Raw genomic sequence first — 22,356 nt, forward strand, 5'->3', positions numbered from 1 at the left:
CCTCTAGAGCAGCCAGCTGAGGTGGACTAAGATGCCTCCTGGATGAGGTGTTCCAGGCATGTCCTAACAGGAGGAGAACGACATGTAGACCCCAGGACAAAGGATACTGCTGTTTGACATATGACAGGGTGACAAATAAATCACTGAGTTACCTAGACAACCTGGAATGTCCACCATCATCCTCAGCTTCAAAGTGTGGACGCCCCTTAACACTGATAATCACAGGCAGATGTGATTAATCACTAAAAGTCTAAGTATTGATCAATACATATATATTGTTTTTGTCCACAACAATCACTGCATTTACAGCATGTGACACACTCATTTGCATTCACAAAGAAAAGATAACTGGCCAAAAATTATGTTTACTGCATTTTGTTACACTGTTTGGGAGGATATTCTCGTAATCATATAAAATATCTGTGCCATAGGTTTTTGTTTGTCAACTTTTTAGCATTCTTGATGCTTCTTCCCCGATTTTGTTTCAGCGAACTCAGTGGATTCTTGTTCATCTTACTCTGTGGCACAGTCACTGAGCTATGTGCTGTGGAAGCTGGCCGCAGAGTGCGAAGGCGGGACATGAAAAGCCACAGCAATGTCACAGCAGCTTGTCAAGGAAGAGGCCGAGTGACACGGAGACACTGGCGGAGAAGGCAGTAGGTGTCCTTCACTGAATGAATGCATGCATTGCAGCGTGTGAGTGTGCACGTCAGGCAGCTGCTGGGAATCTCTCTATCAAACTTCAGCTCTGCTTTTTCACCTTGAGCTGGGCACTCATAACAACCGCGTACATAAAGGTAGGGTGACGTTTGGCTAACATAACCTCGCAGAGAGGTCAGATTTACTGAAAGTGAAACGGAGACCACAAGTTCCCTGGGTGACTGCGCGGAAGAATGACCGAACTGAAAATGACAGTTTAAGATTTGCTTAAAGCTGGCAAAAAAAGTGTCGCTATTCTTCGGTAGCTTAAACTTTGACACTGTGAATATTTATTGTTTTTGTCACATAAGCTCTGATTTCACCAGTTGTTGCAAACTTCCTCATAATTCAACAAACAGAGCCCTTTTTGTTCAGATCTGTCCCCAAACACACAATACAGACACTCCTTTTTTTCAGCGCTGTGGATGCCCTCACACAAGCACACGCTGTGCCAAGAAGCCATCAGACAGGTATGCACTACAGGCCTAATTCCTGGGCCAAAAGGTATTAAAACAGGAGCAAATCAGACAGATGATACACAGCACACACACTCAAACACACAACTAACAGATCGGCTACGGAGTACCCCTGTGTTGTGATCCATTTAATCCACAGAGATATTTCTCATTTGTCTCACTGAGTTAGATATAGACCACCAAATAATCCATGACATGAGGGGGCTGCTGCAGCATGAAGAAAAAGCAATTTTCTTTCCATTAAACAGAGCAAAAATATGTTACTAGAAAGCATAAAAACCCCTCACAGGTGTGACATTGGCATGAACAAGAACGTTTATTCTGATGACTTCATTAATGGACTGCTGCAAATGTAAAAGCAGGTCTCTGTATCTGGATCTGGTAATTAAGTCTGGCATTGCAAATGTTTTTTAACACTTCAGGTGTGTAAACACAGGAAGTGACTTGCACCTCAAGCATCACTTTGTCACTAATAGTAAGTCCCTATTGGACATTCAGTTGGTCCAGTTGCCTAGGTAACTCTATTAATGTATTTGCCACCCAGTCACATGTCAGTCAACGACACTCTTCACTCTTATTAGTAATCAGACCTGGACTCTGGACCCATCAACTTCGCATTGCCAGTTGTCATTGATTTTCTACGGTTTCTTGTCACCACTTTGTGACAAATCACTTCCTGTGTGGAAGTGGATGCCCCTTAAAGATGTACCAGTCAAACAAATCCATCCATACCTGAACATTTACCATGCACAGAATTACCATGTCCCTCTTTGTAAAAATGAAAACTACTACCCAGGTCTGCCAGTTCACAGGCACTGTCCTTCAATGGACATGTTGGAATGTCAACTGAGACAGCCCAACACTGCAGAGCTTTTAGCATCTCAGGGAGAATCTCATCAACTTTGGACTCAGCAGCTCCTCTATATATCTGCCTAGCTATGTCTTTATTAGATATCTCTATTTACAGAATTTTGAGTACACAAAGAACAATTAAAACCACATTCACCCATTTATGCTAAACTCTTTATTCTGTGGGCTTACTTTTGTCTACAATGGACAAACTCATGCATCAATGGTTATTTTCCGGTTTAGTATCTTAGTATATTACTTAGCAATACGTAGTAATTACTCAAGTTTCAAGTATGGACGTGCTCCCTTTTTTCTCCCTTGATTCCTTGTCACCCCTGCTTTCACTACATTGCCCCCTCCATCTATCCCAGTGCTTTTGAACCAAGGGACAAGTTGCGAATTGATCTGCAAACACACTGGTTGTATTCTTCAGCTTTTCAAACACACACACACACACACACACACACACACACACACACACACACACACACACACACACACACACACACACACACACACACACACACACACATACCCGTTTCTCTATGCCTTAAGCTAATTTTTCTAGACCATAGCCATGCCTTTTTTCTGTCAACAAAACATTTAACGAATTTCACCCCTCTAAATATGCTGTTTTTACAGTCGCCTGCACCTACAGTCAAAGACCATCAATGGCCAGTTTACAAGTATCATAGTAAAGTCTAACAACAAGAATGTAATTCTAGAAATCACCATAATAGCAACCCTTTGACTTCTCAGTGAAATATACCAACCAAACTGTATGTTTGACAAAAACAAGTTAATAGGTTATTGTGGTAAAATATGCTTAGTTGGTGGATTTTCTAAATCCACATCCTCATGGCTGTGATATCAAAAGGTTAATTTTAGATGATGGTATCAACTGTTCAACCCACAGGATAACACAACAATATATAACTTCCATTCATTCACGGAGCTTCCAACATTTTTTAAACTTTACACAATCTGTTAATGATTACTCAAACAACATCATGGTTGTGGTCATGCTGTTGGGTTATAGGAAGGTTACACTTTAACCAGTCCACTGTATTATGTCTAAAGACTGACATACCATCCATAGGACTCTGTCCAATCTTCTGAAAAACTACATATATCCTTACTGGCTTCATAAGAATTAAGAGGGTAAGTCACAGGCAGGTGCTGCAAATCGACTGCACTGATCAGCACTGAGTGTGAACACCTGTATAAAAGCGCAAGTGTTGGACATTTTCCAGTCTGTAATATTCCCAGGTATGGATGTGAAAACCTGCTATTTCAACATGACTGTACATCTTGCTTTTCATAACTGCGATGTCCCATGTAAAGAACTGTATGATAAAACCACCTAAATATGCTAAAAACATTTCAAATAGTTTAAGAAAAATGTGATTGCGCTTGATGATGAAAGTCAGGGAAAACATCAGTATCAGTATGGAGAAGAAAGTGACGCGGAGTATAATGATGAGTCACTCAACCACAGAAGATGAGCCACTATCTTTAAGAGATGTCTGACGAAGTGAAGATTTTATCTTACACAATCAAATATAACATCCACAGAAGAAACTGTTGTAAATATGCTGATATGGCTGTCATCCAGATCTAACAATGAACTGAAACAGAGATTGAAAAAACTATATATATAAAAAAACAACTGATAGTTTACTACCATTGCTCTCAAGTCAACACTTCCAGTGAAAATCAACATAACATAAGGATGATTGAGAGCTCACAAAGAGAACTTAAGTTAGAGTGCTTTAAAACTAAGGCAAGTCAAAAATGACAGGGATTTAGAGATTGCCTGCCTTTGTCTCTAAGACAAAACAAGAGATATTTAAAAAGCATCATCAAAAAATAAATAAATTTAAAAAATAAAATTTTATTTAGCACCTTTCTAGACAGAATCACAAAGTGCTGCACATAAGATAACAAATAATAAAAGGGTAAAACAGACAATATAAAACAGGCAGAAATTTAACCAAAAACAGTTTTAAAAAGGTGAGTTTTGAGTTGTTTTTTTAAAGACAACTACAGAGTCCACAGTTCTTAATGTATGAGGGAGAGAGCTCCACAGTCTCGGGGCCACAGTGGCAAAAGCTCTGTCACCCTTAGTTCTAATCTTAGTCTGTTTTATAGCAAGTAAGCCCTGATCAGACGACCTCAGGGACCTGCTAGGGACATAGGGCTGTAGCAGATCAAATATGTAGGCTGGTGCCAGTCCATGCAGGGCTCTAAATGTCAAGACCAGGATCTTAAAGTGCACCTTAAATTCAACAGGAAGCCAGTGTAGCTGAAAAAGCAATGGTGTCACATGTGAATACTTGGAGGATTTTGTCAACAACCTAGCTGCAGCATTTTGCACAACCCTCCCTTAAGCAACACTGATTCAGTTCTGCTTCAAAGTGCGTTAATTTGTCTTCTCTCAAAGGAAAATCAGAGGCCAGAGTCAAACAAAGCATAGCAGACGAACTCCTAGAACACACTACACATTCCTTAAGGACACTGAGCTACCTGAGCACTCAGCTTCTGCTCGCGCAGACATGCTAAACCAAGAATGAAGTGCGTGTGAGCTGCAATACTTTTGGTGGTCTTTAATAAACATGTGCATTCTCACACTGCAGCAGAGTTTAGTGAAATGCTAAAAGTTTAAAGCAGTTTCTGAAAGGCAGGAAGTGACAGTGTGTATCTTTACAGACTTACAGCGCCAGCTTAATGGTTTGTATGTAAACAGATAGTTGTAATGGAAATATCAGGGGCAGAATGTACGGTATGAGGATGGTAAACATATGGCAGTCATGAGTAAAGAGTACAACTAGAAAACAAGAGGGAACAGAAGAGCCAAAAGACGCACATGTCAGTGTAACAGGTACAAACACATGGTGTGGAGCTTCTGCTAAAAATACTTTCTGTTTCCTGGTGAAACAGAAAAAGTTACATCACACATTGGGCTTTACAGCCACAGTTTTAGTTATAGAGCCTCATTTTTGAAGACAGAAGTGACCATGTTTAGACAGCGGGATGCTACGTTTTTTGCTAACAGTAGCAAGTTTGGTTAGCAAGCTGCGTATTCAAACTATGTGGATGCATTCTAAAGACAAAGATACCTGCTTTAGTGTTAAAAATACAAATAAAATACTAGATTTTCATTCATTAAAAAACGCAGCACAGAGCTGTAAGGCTGGCAGGAAATCTAGCTTACAGGTACCAGCTACTTGCGGCAACATATGCTAGTCAGCAACAGCCCCCTTAGGAAAGCAAACTTAAGCACAACTGAAATAGGTGAGTTATAAAAACGTTCACACTTTGTATAGTTGTTTTTAAATTAGGGATTTTAACATGGGAGTTTATGTGTGCCAACAGTAGCCAGCTTCTTTCCATTGTAAGTGTGAATAAAATTTTTTAATGCGATTAGTCACTAATGCAAAATACAGTATGTTTAAGATATAAACAGTGAGTGCTGCTCTAATACTGTAAAATCTTAGTACTCCTAAACTCCTCGAAACCTTTCTTTTTCCTTTATATCTTTTTCATTTTTTTGTGCATGTGTATATGCACACATTGCACATACTATAAATATTGGATCACCTCCCTGCATTGAAGGGCACCCAACCGTGGCTATAGTACCTCAGGTGTTTGGAAATGCTCTTTATCTATAATTTAATTGGAAGACCACTGTGTATACAACTGTATCCAACTTCCTGCAAACCCACTTGTTTAAACAATCTCCTGAAAAGTACATTATTACATAGATTCAGCACCAGGAGCTGGGTGGAGTGATGTGCTTCAAAAACAAGAAATCATCACTTTCTTTAAGAACGTTCTTGAAACAAGTGACACTGCAGCGAACATTAAAAAAGATGGGTGAATGATGGACACTGTTTGCTTTGTGAAATGAAAGCCATTCTTTAAAAGCAGTGCAGGGACTTAGCTGAGCTTTACACACCTGGCTGGCATCACAGGTTCGCACAATACAGAAGTCCTGCCTGAACAAGCTGCCTGCTGTCAGCCTCTCTACTTCATTTTTACACAAGTAAGACACCACTCTTCTAATGAATACAAGGGGATTGAGGGAGAGTCAAAAACAACAAAGGCAATAGAAAGCGTAATTTTGGATCAAACCACGCTAAAATGATATAATCATTGATATAAGAAATGATGTAAGAAAGTTAGCCATACTTAAATAAAAAAGTATAGGCTGATGATCAAGGTGGATGTATGAGAAGCTGTTTGATCCTGCTGAGTATAGAAAATGAAGACAAAAACTTTTTTACAGGTTTGGTTACAGACTACATGATATCAAAGCAATTATGGCCCAATTGAGAAACCTAGCTACAGTTTGGGCATGAAAACCCAGTCTGTAGCCGTGTTGTGCAAATCTTTTGCCATAATGGACGAAAACTGATGACTCATCTGTGAAAACCCCCCACTCACCTGCGTACAGTCACAGAGTGCATAGGCTGTACACCTACTGGTTAGCTAATTCCTGCTGTGAGGCTTCGAATGAAGCACTTTCACTGTTGCCATCTTGCTGTTTGGAGACGTGAGATGTGACAAGCAAGGCATGGATCCAACTAGGAAGTCTACTGGTGTTGGCCAGAGGGGCCGATGGCGCGATATGGCAGCCTCGCTTCTGTCAGTCTGCCCCAGGGCAGCTGTGGCTACAACTGTAGCTTGCTTCCACCAGTGTATGAATGTGAGAGTGAATGAATAGTGGCATTGTAAAGCGCTTTGGGTGCCTTGAAAAGCGCTATATAAATCCAATCCATTATTATAAGGGGCATTGGAAACCTGCTGGTTAGTAACTTAGCAATCACACATGCCCTACATTGCAGTCTCTCTGGTCACTAATAGAGACATAATTTAAAGATTACCTCATAGCATCACCAAGAAAGTGTTTATTTGGTCAAAGATAAAAGAAACAGATCCAGAAAAACAGAACGTTTTCCTATAAAAAAAATCTTTACAATGGAAGTGTTTTGTGCTCGCCATTAAAAAAAAGGGTCACAAATATGAATGATTTGGAAGGCAGCACACAGTCTGATATGTCTGTAAGTCACAAAAAGACAAGACTTTGCGATATTGTGAAGCCTGAGCCGACATAAATGTGTTTCTGGAATACAGTCTGTGCTGATCAGACCGAAATCATGATCATGATGCAGTCACTAAGGCATCAACCTGTTTGGCTTAACGGCCAATTAAGCAATCCCTGAGGAATTCCCAAAAAGAAAAACATCCTTCCCTCCTTCTCCCCCTTTCTATCTCTCTGCAGTTTTTTATTTTCTTTTTGCCTCCCTCGCCCTTACCCAGCGACATACAGAGGAACCTGCCAACTAACACAACAGTCAGGGATAATAAAGGACACTCATTGCAAACCACCAACACCCCTCCACTCCCCTCTCTTCTTCTGCTTGACCTCTGACCTTATCTGTGGAGTGGCTGAGACGAGTGGAGGGAATGGAATTCTCGGTGTCCGTTTGACATCAGCTCAATAAAGGGAGGAATAGTCCGGGCAGGTAAATGTACAACTACGGCTCTGTGCATCTCGCATACCAATCTGCTCCGCCGAAGGATAAACTCTGGTCAAAGTTAATGCTTCCAACACCGCTGAATTCAAACTACCGTGTATCAAATTGCTTTGCGTGTTTAACATGTTATTCATCAAAGAAAGAATCAACACTAGAGGGGGCATTTTCCCTATCTATAAACAAACATAAACCCAGTTTTGGATTAATATCTAACATGGATTAACATGTACCAGTAAGAGGTTCCATATAAGGGACAGACAGTTCAGCATCAAAACCAAAAACATAACATGACAACTCTCTTAACCACCTTTTTAATAGGGGTGGGGGAAAAAATCGATACTGTGTAGTATCGTGATATTTTGTTTGCTAATAATGTATCGATACAGAGACAGCACAAATCGATATTTTGTTACAAAAAAAGTTTTTGTGGACTGGAACTCTGACTTCAGAGCATGTTGATCAGCTCCTTTTTCTGAACAAGAATCCTGACATTCCTTCACTGTCCAAATGTGTTTAACTTGTTTTTTGGCAGCAATAAACATGACAGTTTACTTTTTTAAATTTAAGACATGTTTTATTTTAATTAAGTTTAAAACTTTTTTATTTAATGTAAAATTATATTTTGTTTTAATTTACTGTCAAATTCTTCAGTTGCTGAAGGGGCTGCATAGTTTTCATAAATTGCATAGTTCAGAATAGCTATAATTGTACCAGATGGTTGCATTCAGTTAAGTTGGACTAGACTGTAATACAAACCGTTCAGTTTGTCAACAATAAAACTGACTGAAATGAGAGAGACTGAGTGTGAGACTTTGATATTAGATAAAATGAATATTGATAAAGTTTACCTTTATGTACAGAATCTGAATATCGCAAAATATTTTTAAAAATGGCAATAATATCGTATCGTGCGTTAAGTATCGTGATAATTTCGTATCGTGGGATATATGGTGATTCCCACCTCTACTTTTTAATGCCTTGTACCACAGCTTATGTGCTTCAAAGAAAACCAAACTCTTTCCTGTGCAAAGATTTGTCCATTTTTACGGTTTGCCTCTCCAAAATTAACTTTCCAACAGCAAAGTAAAAAAAAAACAAAAAAAAAAACACGGGTTGCCCTGTTACCATTAACCAATGTCCTTCTATAACAGGGGTAATCAATTAATTATCCCAAGGGACCACATGAGAAACTGGGACTGCTGTTTAGTCTAGTCGAATTGGCTTATAAAGGGAAAAGACTAATATTAAGCACAACTTAGTTCAGCTTATTGGAGAGATCCTCCACAACGGTGTCAATTTCAGCTCTGACCTGGTCTTACATATATATTTGAGCCCAGTTTTAAACTAAACTAAACTGTGTAAACTTTTTCATATAGTTACAAATAAGAGAATCTTGTGATCCAAACAGTATTTTAAGTCCTTGAATGATAGCAGATTCAACATAAACAGGGAAACCAAATGCCCATACTAATGGTTAAACACTGAGAGTGCACAGCTAAAGTTATTGCTGACGCATAAACAATGACCTACATGGTAAGAAAAAGAGTGGTGGGAAGGCTTGTTAAGGTAAGGGGAGACGTAGCATTGGTTTACTTTGAGTTAGAAAGTAACTCAAGTAAGTATTTTTTTGCCTTTTATTTTCCTTCATCTCTTGAAGTTGTACCAGCTGACTTCACCTTTTTACATACCTCCTGTGTTTTTGAGAATCCATCTTTGTCACATAAAATCTTAGCTTTTGGGCAAAGTCTAAGATGGATGTAACCTGGAATGGATTCCAGTTAACACATAAAGATCAGACAAAGTTCATCTTAAACAGCAACTTGGTGGCTCATCAGAATAAGGCTGATTTAAAAGGTATTTTCAGACCAATACCATCAAAAGACCAACAGTTTCACCCCCAAAGCCATTTCTTCTTAGATTGTGAGTCAGCTGCCCAGAAAGATGATTCGACTTTGAGAGCCTTGACTGACCTCATCAATTCCAAAGACTCATTACTCTTATGATTGACTGACATTATCTCCATATCACCAGCTGAGGTCTACATCAGTCCATCAGTATCTTGGCCTCATTTTTCCCTCTGTTTTGAGGTCATCCAACTTTTCTTCAGTCATTTGAGGCATTTATTATCTTGCATTATCTTTACTTTTATTTTTGGTGTAATCTTTCTCAGGCCATGGCTTGAGCAAAAGCGGCTGGGCAAGAATTATCCCATTCCAAAGTTAAAGTTCAACCATAGTTTAAAAATAATGAGGGGGGACCTGTTTTGTCTTTTCTCTTCTACTCTCTCATGTAGATACCATCACAATGGTGGATGCTCAAGTGGACCTTCATAGTCACCAACTGAACTGGGTAGCATTACAGTTAGGATACATTATAGCTACATGCTAAATAACCATAGTTTATGGTGAAACTTCCAACTGCTGGACTGATAAATCCAAATGCCTTCTCCTCCTGGATTCAGCTAGAAAATCTCTAGTTTGTCTCTCACCTGTCCGGACAGCAGGTGAATCTGTGGTCACATCCTGCTGCACCGAGCTGACTAACCTGCAAATCCATCAGTCATCTCTCCTCTTATCAGCTACAACCCAGAGAAAACACACTTCCAAGTCAGTAAACAGATTAAACTTTAAGGTCACTGAAGGTCACCAAAAGAGGCTGTTTACCTTTATCACATAGCGTGATGATGATCCCACTTGTGCTCTTGACTCTCCTCTCCTGCTAGCTAATTCCTCAATGTAACATTATGACTTCTGCCCTTTTAACAGTGACCCTTGTGCAGTATTACCACACAGTGTGCCTGCTGGCACTCAGTCACCTCTTACCTCCAGCAGCCCCCATGACCCCTCACAGCTTTTCGGAGTGATCCAAGAATTAGGTTTCTCCAATGGACTGATTTATAGGTATTGTAGTCTTTTGGAAAGAATTAACCTGTGTATTTGTGACCACCTTCTCACAGGAAAAAAATACACAAAGCCTAATGAAACACTGGACTATCCCAGACGCAACATGATGAATGAAAGAATCTTTGATCATGGCCAAATCAACCAAAAAACTAACTAACCAAAGCCAAACACATGGAGATAAACCATGCCAAACAAAACTAGACTTTTAGTATTTCAACAAACAACCAAATATCTAATCAAGATGAAGTAGCAGAAGCTTGTTTGCATCAGGCTCATCACAGGAGAGGAAGTAGCGTGGAAACAACAGTCTGCTCAGAGTTATAGATGATGAAGCAGACTACATGGAAAAGGATAGAAATAAAGATGAACAAACTTTGGGCTGTCCCAGGCAAAAGACGACCAACTTGATGGAATCGTGGTGATATCTTTGGTCATGAAACCAAAATGGTGGTTCCATTCTGCTATCACCTACATCTACATCAACAACACCTCACATCGGGAAAAAACATAAACAGACTAGATGGAAGTTCAACAAGCAAAATATAAAGTTGATTTAAGTGGCAGCAGAAACCTTTTTGTGCTGTGCAGAGAATAATGCAAAATGAAAGCTCTAACTGTGGACTGTGGCTTAAGCTTTAACTGTTGTCACACGACAGTCTGCATATATTATTTTACTTAAACTGTCAAACACAGCTGGAATGTGACTTAAAGGTTTTGTGACTCATGTGTGATTTTACAAGTGTTTTTTCTGTTTGAAGGAGATCCTCGTGAGACAAAACAACTTTCAGACTAAACAAATAGAGAGACCTCTGGCACACGACAGCTTTAAAAGATGGATGAGTTCCCACTAACTATGACTACATATATGGGGTTAAATTTTAAATGATAGCTATGAGTCACTGTTCTTCTAGAAGAAACTCCATAAGCCAAGCAGGCTCAAAGTGAACGTGTCATCCTCTCTTTTTAAGTACATTTTTGGCACGATACACCAAAGTTGCTTTGAAGATGAGAGCTGACTGAGTTTTAAGCATGTTGTATTAACATCCTTAACACATTTTATAATATACTTGTTTTATGATATCACTAATATATTGTTGGAGCTATTCTATCTGTACACATCAGGTCTCTGCATGATCAAATTTGATTGAAAATTATAATAAAACCAAAAATTCTCACCGGTTAAAACTAAATTAAGATTTAATTGATGAGTTTCTTTTGTTTTGCTTGCTTTTGAGTTGCTTTTGGAGGCTGAACAAATAGTGGTGGACTATAGGTTTGGCAGCTAGGATACCACATTTCATGTCCTGTAATGGCTCAGTCACACTAGAATAAAAATAAGACGGCAAACTTCTTGCAACTAGGTAAAACTGGTGGTTGCCCACTGACTGCATTCAATTTTTTTGCTGCTGAAAACCGAAACCCAATAGCTGTGGTGACCAACAAAAATATTTGGTATTTTTGACAAAGTTTGCCATATCATTATAAACACATTGCATCTCATTGCCAACTTGAGTCCATTCAGTCACAAACTGATAGAAGACTGACTCCGCCTTATTGCCATCTTGACGCACCAAAGTTGCTTTGAAGATGGTAACTGCGAGTGGTGACAGACCTGGTTACTATCCTGTCACAATAATTTTGGTTTTGAAGCAGTAGCCAATGAATCTTTTACCTTGTCTGACTATAGTGTTAGGGAGTTTCATTCACTGGATGATTCCGTTTAAAAACTACTTGGCTAGATTTAGGCAATAATAGTAGCAGTAGTATTTCAACTGAGAGTTGTAAGGATATGTATATGTTCTAGTATAAAACAGGTGATTGTGGCAAAAATATTGTGCTTATTCTAACCTTCTGCTCTCCAAAAGTTACAGGATTACTTTTATTGTTCCATCATTCAGACCTTGGTTGGTCGCTCTTATTCAGGTTAAACTGTCCAAAGTATGGGAAAAAAAAGAAAAAAATATAGGAGAGAGAATGTGAGATGAGGGGAGAAGAGAAGAAGAAGTTGAAGTAGAAGAAAGACGAGGTGCAGACAGGTGTGTGACCTCTTCGAGGGGCTGTAGGGCAGCAGGAGTGGGAGGTATAGGCTGAAACGGAGGGGTGAGGGGTGGTAGTAGCTATGGCGATGACATGGAATGCGCATGTTGCCCATGGCAATGGTTCATTAGCTATTAGGTCTCACAGACTGACGAGTCCCAAGCCCAGACCTGTCCCCGCTGTGTGTCACAATGGACTAAAAGTTATCTGGTGAGATGCACTGATGAACGAAAACATGTGAGACTCTCTTACACCAACCTGTTGGTAGTCATTCAGTTACATTTTATCACCCTCGATTATTTAAGGAAAGTATGTGCTTGTCATAATTTCAAAAAGACAAGAGCTGCAATAATTAATCGATGCACTGCTTGGTCTATAAAACGTTTAATAACCCTCGTTGAAAAAGCAACAGTGGGAAGGAAAAACTCCCTTTTAACAGGAAGAAACACTGTGGAAGAGAGCCAGTGATTCAAGCAACATTACTAAATGATCTAAATGAATATATTGTTGAGATTTTTTTTTTAAAGCGTCAGTTCATTCTTAACCAAGCTGAGCAAGGACACGTTCACAAGGTCAGTGTGTACACGAGGAGCTTTTTTAGCTTAGGCAGAGGTTGTTTTGAAGTACACAGCTAATAAGCTTATACTGTGTACAAAATATTTCAAATACCTCGTCATTCCACTTGCACAGGCTGGAAGGTTACTCTATGTACATTATTGGTGCCACTGTTTGAAAGAGCTCCTGTCGTGAATAAGACAAATATGAAGACAAAGACGTGAACAGAAACAGGAATCTGCAAACCTTCAGTTCACCTCAAGTATACAAAAGGACTGAAATTTACACTCGATAAGGTTTTTTCGAGCCCGGGCTGTAAAATCTGGGTCCTTACAGGCTTTTCCCCCCCATGCTAACCTCACTCCTCACACTCATGCTGCTACAGGCCTGTAAAATTATCAGAAGACTTATGTCAGTCAAATTTTGTATCACTTCATCTTCTGCCCTACGGAAACAAAGAAAGGCACCATTTCTTTTAAGTGTGTTTGCACCTGCAGGTTCGGGTATGGCTTATCGAACTGGTGTGTCGACCTCAATATCACTTCAAGACCTTTATGTTCAAACGGCAGGCTGCAAGTCATAAACCTTTAAGCGATGTCAAACAGCTAATTCGGCTGGAAAGATTTAAAACAGGCTCTGCTTGGAGAGTCGATGAGATCATGGAAGGCAGAAAGTGTATTAACTAATAGATGAAGCATGTATGGTGTGCTACTGAGTGGAAGTGATGTTATCTTCCTTCCCTGCTATAATCTTTGATCATGGTAGTAATGCAAATATATAGGGAGTAGATAAAGCTTTGTGAACTGTCCAAATCAATATCAATCATATGTTCATGGAAATATGCTGAAGCAAATTATTACATGTTGTTGCTGTTTGAAGTGTACATATACACAGCATGCTGTGCAGCACGTTACTGTTGGCTCACAGAATATAACCACAGAGGATGTTCGCGCAGGTGGTTTTATCAGATATATTTACAGTGTTAAAGTTGAGTAAATGGACTGGTACTTGGACGACAGCGAGTTAGTCCCATTTGAGGCCCAAACATTTGTAACTTATTAACCAAAGTGACCTGATGGCTGTTTTACACCAGATTTTTTGCTGACTTTGCTATATTTTGGACAAAAACAGAGCATGAGTCAGAAACTGTTGTTGCTTTAATAGAGTCAATCATGACTGATTTAAGTCAAATTAATTCACTGTCTGATGAAGTCATGGTCGACAGATTTTTAGCCATTTGTTTCATATTTGTAGACCAACGTGCAACACCTTTATAACAGAAACAGAACTTGTACGAGTTAATAGTGTCTTTGTGTCCCCTCTGTCACATGCGCCCACTCACTTTCTCACTCACCGCTCAGAAATAATGAACTCCTCGCTCACGCCCTTTCACTGGGCACACACACGGACACGCAGATGAAGCTAGGCCAGTGAGTGAGTTGCTATTTTAGGAACAAGCCGGCTAAATAAATATGAGTGGCAACTGCGCTGTGTTGACAAACACACCCCAGCTTTAGGAAGCTTACGACCACCTCAGCACCACAGACGAGGGATATTTTAAAATGTTCAAATGTAAATTGAGATCATAAATGATCACAGTTATCAGCTGTTGTCTCCCCCCGACCCCTTACCTCCCCTCATTAGTGACTGTTTGGGGCCATAGCGGGTAACAGGGAACTGAGCCAGAGGACTAGCGGAGGCCCATCACCCCATAATAAGTGCAGTTAAAGCTAATAGTTTAAAACTCAGGGTTGAAGCCAAAGCCAACAGTGCCAGTCAGCGCCCACTTGTGTGAAAGTCCTGAAAATCTTCATTAAATGGATAAACTGATGTTTTTAGGTAAGAAAGACACACGAGGAGCAGCTTTGCAAAACTAGGTTTGGTTTAAGGCTATTTATTACTGCGATAAAATGTATTTTATTAGTCATGTTGTCACAATAGTACACTATAATTTTTGTTTATGTTGTCAGTAGAAATTCTTTGAACTAGAAACAGAAACTAGGTCCTTTGTTGCATGCGACTTTCAACTTTACACCTGCCAAAAGCTGTCTTACACTTCCTCACAGTCATGCAGTCAGGTATGAGTAAGCACATGAGAAACTGGGTCGGGGTTTGCAAGTGTAGACGGAGTCCTTGCCGACAGTAGGTCAGGTTTTGGGGCGCGTGCCAGAGAACGCAGTGACCCAGTCCCTGAAAATATCCTCTCCAAGGACTTCAACCGCAGCAGAGACTGGCTTGTAAACAACTCTAGAAGATACGCTCATGAAAAACCTGAACCATGATGAGGTCTCTGAATTTTCATGCGTTGCTAGAAAACGTTAAAGGCTGACAGTAGATGAAGACTGATAAACTGAAAGAATTTACAAGACAAGTTACTTGATATAGCTCATATTTCAAGAAAACCACACTTAGCTGCAAAAAAGTAAAGAGGGGTTGCTGCACAGATGATGAACAGTGCTGATTGGGTTCAACTGCCGGGCATGGATGGTAACTTCATTTTCATCTACAAAGCACAGTAAATTACACCTGAGTCATGTGGTATTTCCCCCTCTGGATAGGCCTAAGAGACAAATTGGGAAGTCTTTCTAATTTATGGTGGCTCACAAAACCCCGCCGGTTGACAAAGGTTACTGAGTGAGCCCATCCTTCACTTCTTTTCACCACCACGCTAGGACCTTAAACCCCACAGAGTGCCGATTGATGTGACATTTAATAGAAAAAAACACATAAAAATTAATTACAGATGCAGTTAAGTAAGAATTACAATACATTTCACTGTTTGATTGCCGCAAAGCAGTGGCTGACAGATTTAAGCTGTGATTTTAAGGTGTGCTTAGTGTAACTGTCATAATGTTGATGCTCCATGTAGTCATTTCCTGTTTTATTTTGAAATTTCTGCATCTTACTCTTAAGTTCATTGGATTTCAAGCCTCTGTTCTGTTTCCCATGTTTGAGTTAAGCATGTGACCTGGGTAATAAACTGTTAATCTATCCTATAATTAAACCACTTACTTTCGTTTTCCTGGCCTACATCAAACAAAAATGGGAGTAATGTTTGTTATGTAGCAAGTTCAAAGAGAAAAGCACAGATAGCGTTTTAGCAGAGTTACAAATGTAGGGAACTGTGAGAGCAAATCATGTCTAGGGAAAGAGAGCAATGCATGATCTCTAAAAGTGAGTTCACTAGTCAATTTATTCTGCAGGCAACATGACAGAGCAGGAACTGTGGTCAGACATGAAGTCAGCTCCATAAAACAAGTATTATATCTGCAAGTTACTGCCTTCATTGAAGTGTCTGACTGACATACAGCAATAAGCTGTGGCACTTCCCTGCCTGCAGGCGGTGTTTTCCTCAAAGCAAAGCAGTGGCATCATTAACTTTGGAAGCTGCCTCCAGTGAAGTCATAACAAAAGAGGGAACCAAGAGAAAGGGAGACAGGGAAGCGTAACGGGTGAAATTAAAAAAAAGGAAGAAGAAAGACAAAGGTCGGGGCAGTCCACCAAAGTTGTGACATTCATAGGAAGTAGAGGAAAAGAAGAAAGGCGGGAGCAGAAGCGGGTGGGGCTGAGGTGGTTACCTGGATGCCTGGATTACCTGGCTGGCACAAAGGAGGGAGTGAAGGATGAGTGTGAGACAAAGAGGTGGAAAAACAAGAGCGGAAGTATTTGTAATTACAGGGACAGCCTGAGTCTGAGGCGGTAATAGCACACAATGCGTGACACATCTGACGTGCGAATGATAGTGTTCCTGTCATAGTGGGGCTGTCGCCAGGTTTACCTCGCCGCAGTTACAATAACCAAGGAGTATACAAGGGATAGGAAGGGAAAAATTCTGGAATTGATTCTGGAAGGAAAAAACGTTGTTTTCATTCATGAACTTCATGCATCTTCACAATAAATTAACAAAAATATGAAGAATTTATGAGATATGACACTAAAGTTTAGAATAAAAATAGAGTATTTTATAGGGAAAAACTTCCTGGTCATAGTGTAAATGTGTCTTTTATTTACCATAATGTTTGTGTTCCTATAATAAAGAATTTATTTCAGCTTCACAAACGCACATTTGTTGCTTTAAGGGGTTGCTTTCTCCATCTGTGATAAAAACGCTTCAAAAGCTGCAAAACAACAAGAAAACAATGACTGAAAATGCTGTCTGCATTTATAATTCCTCCTTTTAGCGATTTGATAAACTTCATTTGAGCTGGCAAATTAACTTAAAGCAAAGAAAGACAAACAGGACTGCTTCAGTTGAGCTTTCCCTCTTTAAACCAGCAGTTAACACCAACCTGCTAAAGGTAAAGTTAAACAGGATATTAGAGCTGTGCACACATTTGTTTTGGTTCAGTTTACATTAGCTGCCAGCCAGATACATCACCCTAAACAAAACCAGCAACCTGCACCATTACTACTCACAACAGCAGCATTACTGTGGACTCCAGTGGGTAAATAATGAGTCGATTAAAGAACATTAGCAGTAATGACAAAGCCTCTCTTCACACACACACACACACACACACACACACACACACACACACACACACACACACACACACACACACACACACACACACACACACACACACACACACACACCTTGTCTCCACAGGGGCATTTTCCAGACCACCACCACAGTATACTGACAAACAAAAGAAGATGTGTTTCTCCTGCACAGGCATGCATCAGTATGCCAAAGTAAAGGTGTCGTGGGGGGAAAAACTGAGCATCAAGGTAAAGGAAACTGAAAGTCTACAGAGGATGGGAGGTTAAATTGCTATAGTTTCTGCTTTACAGTTTTTTACAGACGCTAGGACACATTTCTCAATACTTAGGTCACGTTTGCAAAACTCCTCACACAGTGAGCACAACAGAAGTCTATGTGGGCTAAACTGAGGACCAGTTATCATTGTTTTGGCACAAAATGCATTCAATGACTACATCTCTCAAATTTCATGAATTATCTTCTCACTCAGACACAACAACTGCCAAAAATCTTTGTACGGACAGGACATTTTGCATGTGCTTACATACTGTTTTCAAAACTGTTAAACTTATGGCCAAAACAATAACACAATGCAAAACTTAAAAAGACAGCAAAATGCAACAGCAATATTTTATTGAAACATATTTTAAATCTAAAAATGCAGTTTAACCAGCCACAGCTTATTCTCATTGTAGATGAACATCTACACAGGTGTTGCTCCTTCAATTTTTCAACTCCTTCAATTCTGGCATGCCAGAAGATTCTTTCCTAGGTGTATTGCCCTAGATGACATAAGATGTGATGTGGATGAGAACCTGTGGCCAAATGGAGGAGACGGAGTAGAATAGCATTACTATTGTATGTGTATCAGTGGATGGTGTGTATACAAATTCTTGTATTTTGGGATTACTTAGTGCAAAAAAATAAAAATACATAAACAAATATTAACAAATTCTGCATGATGTCTGATTCATTCCAGTAACATATATTGAAATTATAAACAGAGATGTGTCCTTGTTTTACACAAGAAAACACTGTGTAATGCTACATGTTGTTAGTGTTTTTTAGGTCATTGTTTTGTGGGTGACAAAGTGTGTTTGTCGGCTGTCAACCTTTGCTAGTGTTCTGGAAGAATGAGTTTATTTGAGACCTGAATAAAGTGTTTTGGTAGTTGTAGTGCATTTTGAATGTGAAATGAACTGCTTTGCCAAGCTGACGGTCAGTTAGGAGGGTTGTGTGAAGTGTTTTGCAGAAGTGACCTAAGTATTGGGAAATGTGTCCTAGCGTCTGTAAAAAACTGTAAAATCAATAAAAAGGAAGCCACAAAACAAAAAAGTGGAAAGTATCGGCCACAGTTTTAGCTATGTCTATGATACAAATGCGGTATAGTCCACAATAAAGAGGTGAAATGTCAGCCAGTACAACATGCAAGGTTTAAGGGTTTCCTTCACTACAGTTTTTCTAAAATGTTAAAACACAAAAGCCAATCCTGTAACCCAAATGACCAGTAGTCTAAACACATTTACTAAATGTAGCCACCATATTCCAGTACCATAAACACATGTCACATGAAGACACAATTCACAAAACACAACCCTCTGTACTCATAAATCTAAACACATTTTTCCTTGCTAAAACACATGTTGCAAAACAACTCTGCTCATATTCTCAAATGAAAGCCCATGTGATGCAAAATGCTTGCCACAGTCACCAATCTTTGAACACAGGGAACACACCTGGCGTCAGTCACTACACACAAAGACTCAAAATTGAAGACACCTGTTGCTAATGATGTGACCCCACCTATAAAAGCATAGTTTGGTGAAGATGCCAAACAATCACAATGGATGAAGGCATTCGAGCGTGCGGAAGGAGAAGAGCTGCAGGCCAAAGAGGAAGAGGGGTTGAGATCAGAGGAGGAAGAGGTGAAGGCCTAAGAAGAAGAGGAGTTCGGAGTAGAGGAGGAAGAGAAGGAGGCCAACAAGAGAGAGGAGAAGGTCCAGGTGGGAGAAGAAGACAACCTCGCACCATCATAACAGATGATATGCGAGCAACAGTAATTGATCATGTCATTGTCCATGGCATGGCTGAAGCGGGACGAAGAGTACATCCAAACCTGAGTAGGTTCACCGTGGCCACCATTATCAAGGCATTTAGACAACACAACAGGTATAGTACGCTATTGCTTTCTTTGTCACACTACAGTTTTACAGGCCTGTGAAAGTGGTCTGTTACTTTACATGTAGTTTTACATATAAATCAGTCAATTGACAACACATGTTTCTTTCTTTAGAGCTGAAAGAATGCCACATAGAGGTGGGAGGGTTGCCATATTCACAGCGGCACAAGAAACCCTCATTGCAGATATGGTCCGTGAGAACAGCTGCATTAGACTCCGAGAGATCAGAGACAAAGTCATTGCAGATAATGTAAACTTTGAGAACATTGATGCTGTCAGCGTGTCCACAATAGACCGAGTTCTCCGGCGCCAACAGGTGAGGATGAAACAGGTCTACAGGGTTCCCTTTGAGCGCAACTCTGCGCGACACATAGAACAATGTTACGAGTATGTGCAAGTACGTATACATCCATGTCCACAGTTAGTGGACATACTGTGTTGCTTAGTGGCCTACATTACTTCTGGACAATACTGTGCTACCTGATTGACCGTTCTGAACACCTGTACGCTTTTCCATGTTCACAGAGGATAATGCAGTTGGACGCGATGGCCAGACCCCATGAGTACCTCTTCCTGGATGAGGCTGGCTTCAACCTCCAGAAACGAAGGCGAAGAGGCCGTAACATCATTGGCCAAAGAGCCATCACTGAGGTTCCTGGCCAACGGGGGGGTAATATTACTCTTTGTGCAGCTATGGGTATGGAGGGGCTTGTCCACCGGCATGCTGTCCTTGGGTCTTACAACACCCAACGTCTCCTCACCTTCCTAGAGGAGCTAAAAGACATCCTCCTGGACCATCAACAACACCATCCTAGGCTAGCACATCACATGTATGTGATCATTTGGGACAACGTCCGCTTCCACAAAACACACCAAATCAGAGAGTGGTTCACCACCAACAGTGACCACTTTTTAAACGTCTGTCTGCCACCCTACTCCCCTTTCCTGAACCCTATAGAGGAGTTCTTCTCATCATGGAGATGGAAGGTGTATGACAGACAGCCATACACAAGAGAGAACCTCGTACGGGCAATGGAGCTGGCCTGTGCTGACATCCCAGTGGAGGCCTTCCAGGGCGTTTTTCCCGCGGTGCCTAGCAAGGGACAATATAGCCTGTGATGTGGATGAGGTGATGTGGCCCAATGCAGCTCGGCGACATGATGCCGCACAGTGACTGTGTGTAATACTGTAAAAAGACCGTGTAGACAATAAAAAAGACTTCACACCCTGATCATGTTTCCGAGAGTACTGTTGTGTGCGATAGATTCTGTTTTTGCATTGAGTTGTGTTACAGTAGTGTACGTACATGCAGGATGTTTTTATAGATTTATAGTCTTCATGTGAAACTCACAAATCTAAATGCCTAATCCTCTGCAGGGTTCTATGACGATCCGTTACTGTACAGTTTATAAAAATATGCATTGGCAGTTATGAACCAAAGAACCTTCTCACAAATTGAGCATTGTGTTTTCAGTTGTTTTGCTGTAGTGTGTAATGCTGTGTATAGTGTTTACAGTTTTGACAGCTTCGAGCTGCTCTCTTGGTGTGGGAGTTTGAGTTTTGCAGTGGGAAGGTGTGGTTGTGTTTATGTAGCTTTAGAGAAGGGTGTTGTGTTTGGACATTGGGGGACCTGGTGGTAACGTTTGTGACATGTGTTTTAGCATTTGAGAAAAACTGTAATATGATGATTTTATATAGAAAGTTGCTTATAGTTTGGCCTATAAGCAACTCATAGATCATTATGAGATCATTATGTCTTAATGTTGGTCATTCTTTTTAACAACAGGGGTGAACATTTGGTCACGATTTGATCATAATTTAAAAAATAAACTACTATTGTGATGCATTTTAGTTCACTCTTAGCTCTTTAAATATTACAGCTGTCAACAGAGTAGCATTCTTTAAATAGCCTGACAGCAGTTGTAGATTAGAAAAAGAAATGCTAGACTAAGTTTTTTTTTTAATTGGAATTTAAGCTTCTTACGGCTAAAATGCTAACAATGTCGCCTCTATTTACACATCCTGAATTCTTGGAGTATTATTAGCATTTATTTGCAATAGATATATCAAGTATTTACTCCTCTTTTAGCTCGGAGACTCCTCCGACTCCTTAAAGAAATGCGTGGTTCTTTCACCTGCTAAATCATTCATTTTACCTGTTAGCTGTTATCTTTTTATGCTAAATGAAGAGGTTTTGCCAAGCTAATCTTAAAGCTAATGCTAGCCTGAAGAGGGATGACAAGACTGGTGTGAGGAAACTACAAGATTAAGACAGTAAAAGGCTCAGATATACAAAGCGAGGTGATGAAGCTCTTAGTTTTCCTCCATCACTTTATCCATCCATCCATCCATCGTTTTTTGGTTGTTTTTTTGTTTGCTACTATTCAGCGTCGGGGTTCCAAGAATAGAGGTCCAGTTCTCCCTCTTCCCAGCCACCTCCTTCAGCTCATTCATCAGGATACTGAGGTTTTCCCAAGCCCAACGTAAGAGACATTCTGCCTCAGGGTTTCCTCTCGGTAGGACCCAAACTACCTCAATTGGCTCTTTTCCATGTGGACAAGTAGTAGCTCTACTCTGAGACTTTCCCAAATGGCCAGGTTCTTTACCCTGTGCTCCTGTTTGAAGCAACCGTTCA

The 22,356-nt window shown here is 40.2% G+C and overlaps 1 protein-coding gene and 1 pseudogene across 5 annotated transcripts in view; one reads left to right on the forward strand and one right to left on the reverse strand.

The window, feature by feature from the left end:
- Window positions 1-22,356, reverse strand: part of col4a6 (collagen, type IV, alpha 6) — a 155,035-nt gene that overhangs the window by 123,281 nt on the left and 9,398 nt on the right. The window lies entirely within an intron of this gene.
- On the forward strand, window positions 19,744-20,758 carry LOC146674256 (uncharacterized; annotated as a pseudogene).

The sequence above is a fragment of the Rhamphochromis longiceps genome, linkage group LG3 (assembly GCF_057381845.1).
Source record: "Rhamphochromis longiceps isolate RC_006_pf linkage group LG3, R_longiceps_female_GT1.1, whole genome shotgun sequence".
NCBI lineage: Eukaryota > Metazoa > Chordata > Actinopteri > Cichliformes > Cichlidae > Rhamphochromis > Rhamphochromis longiceps.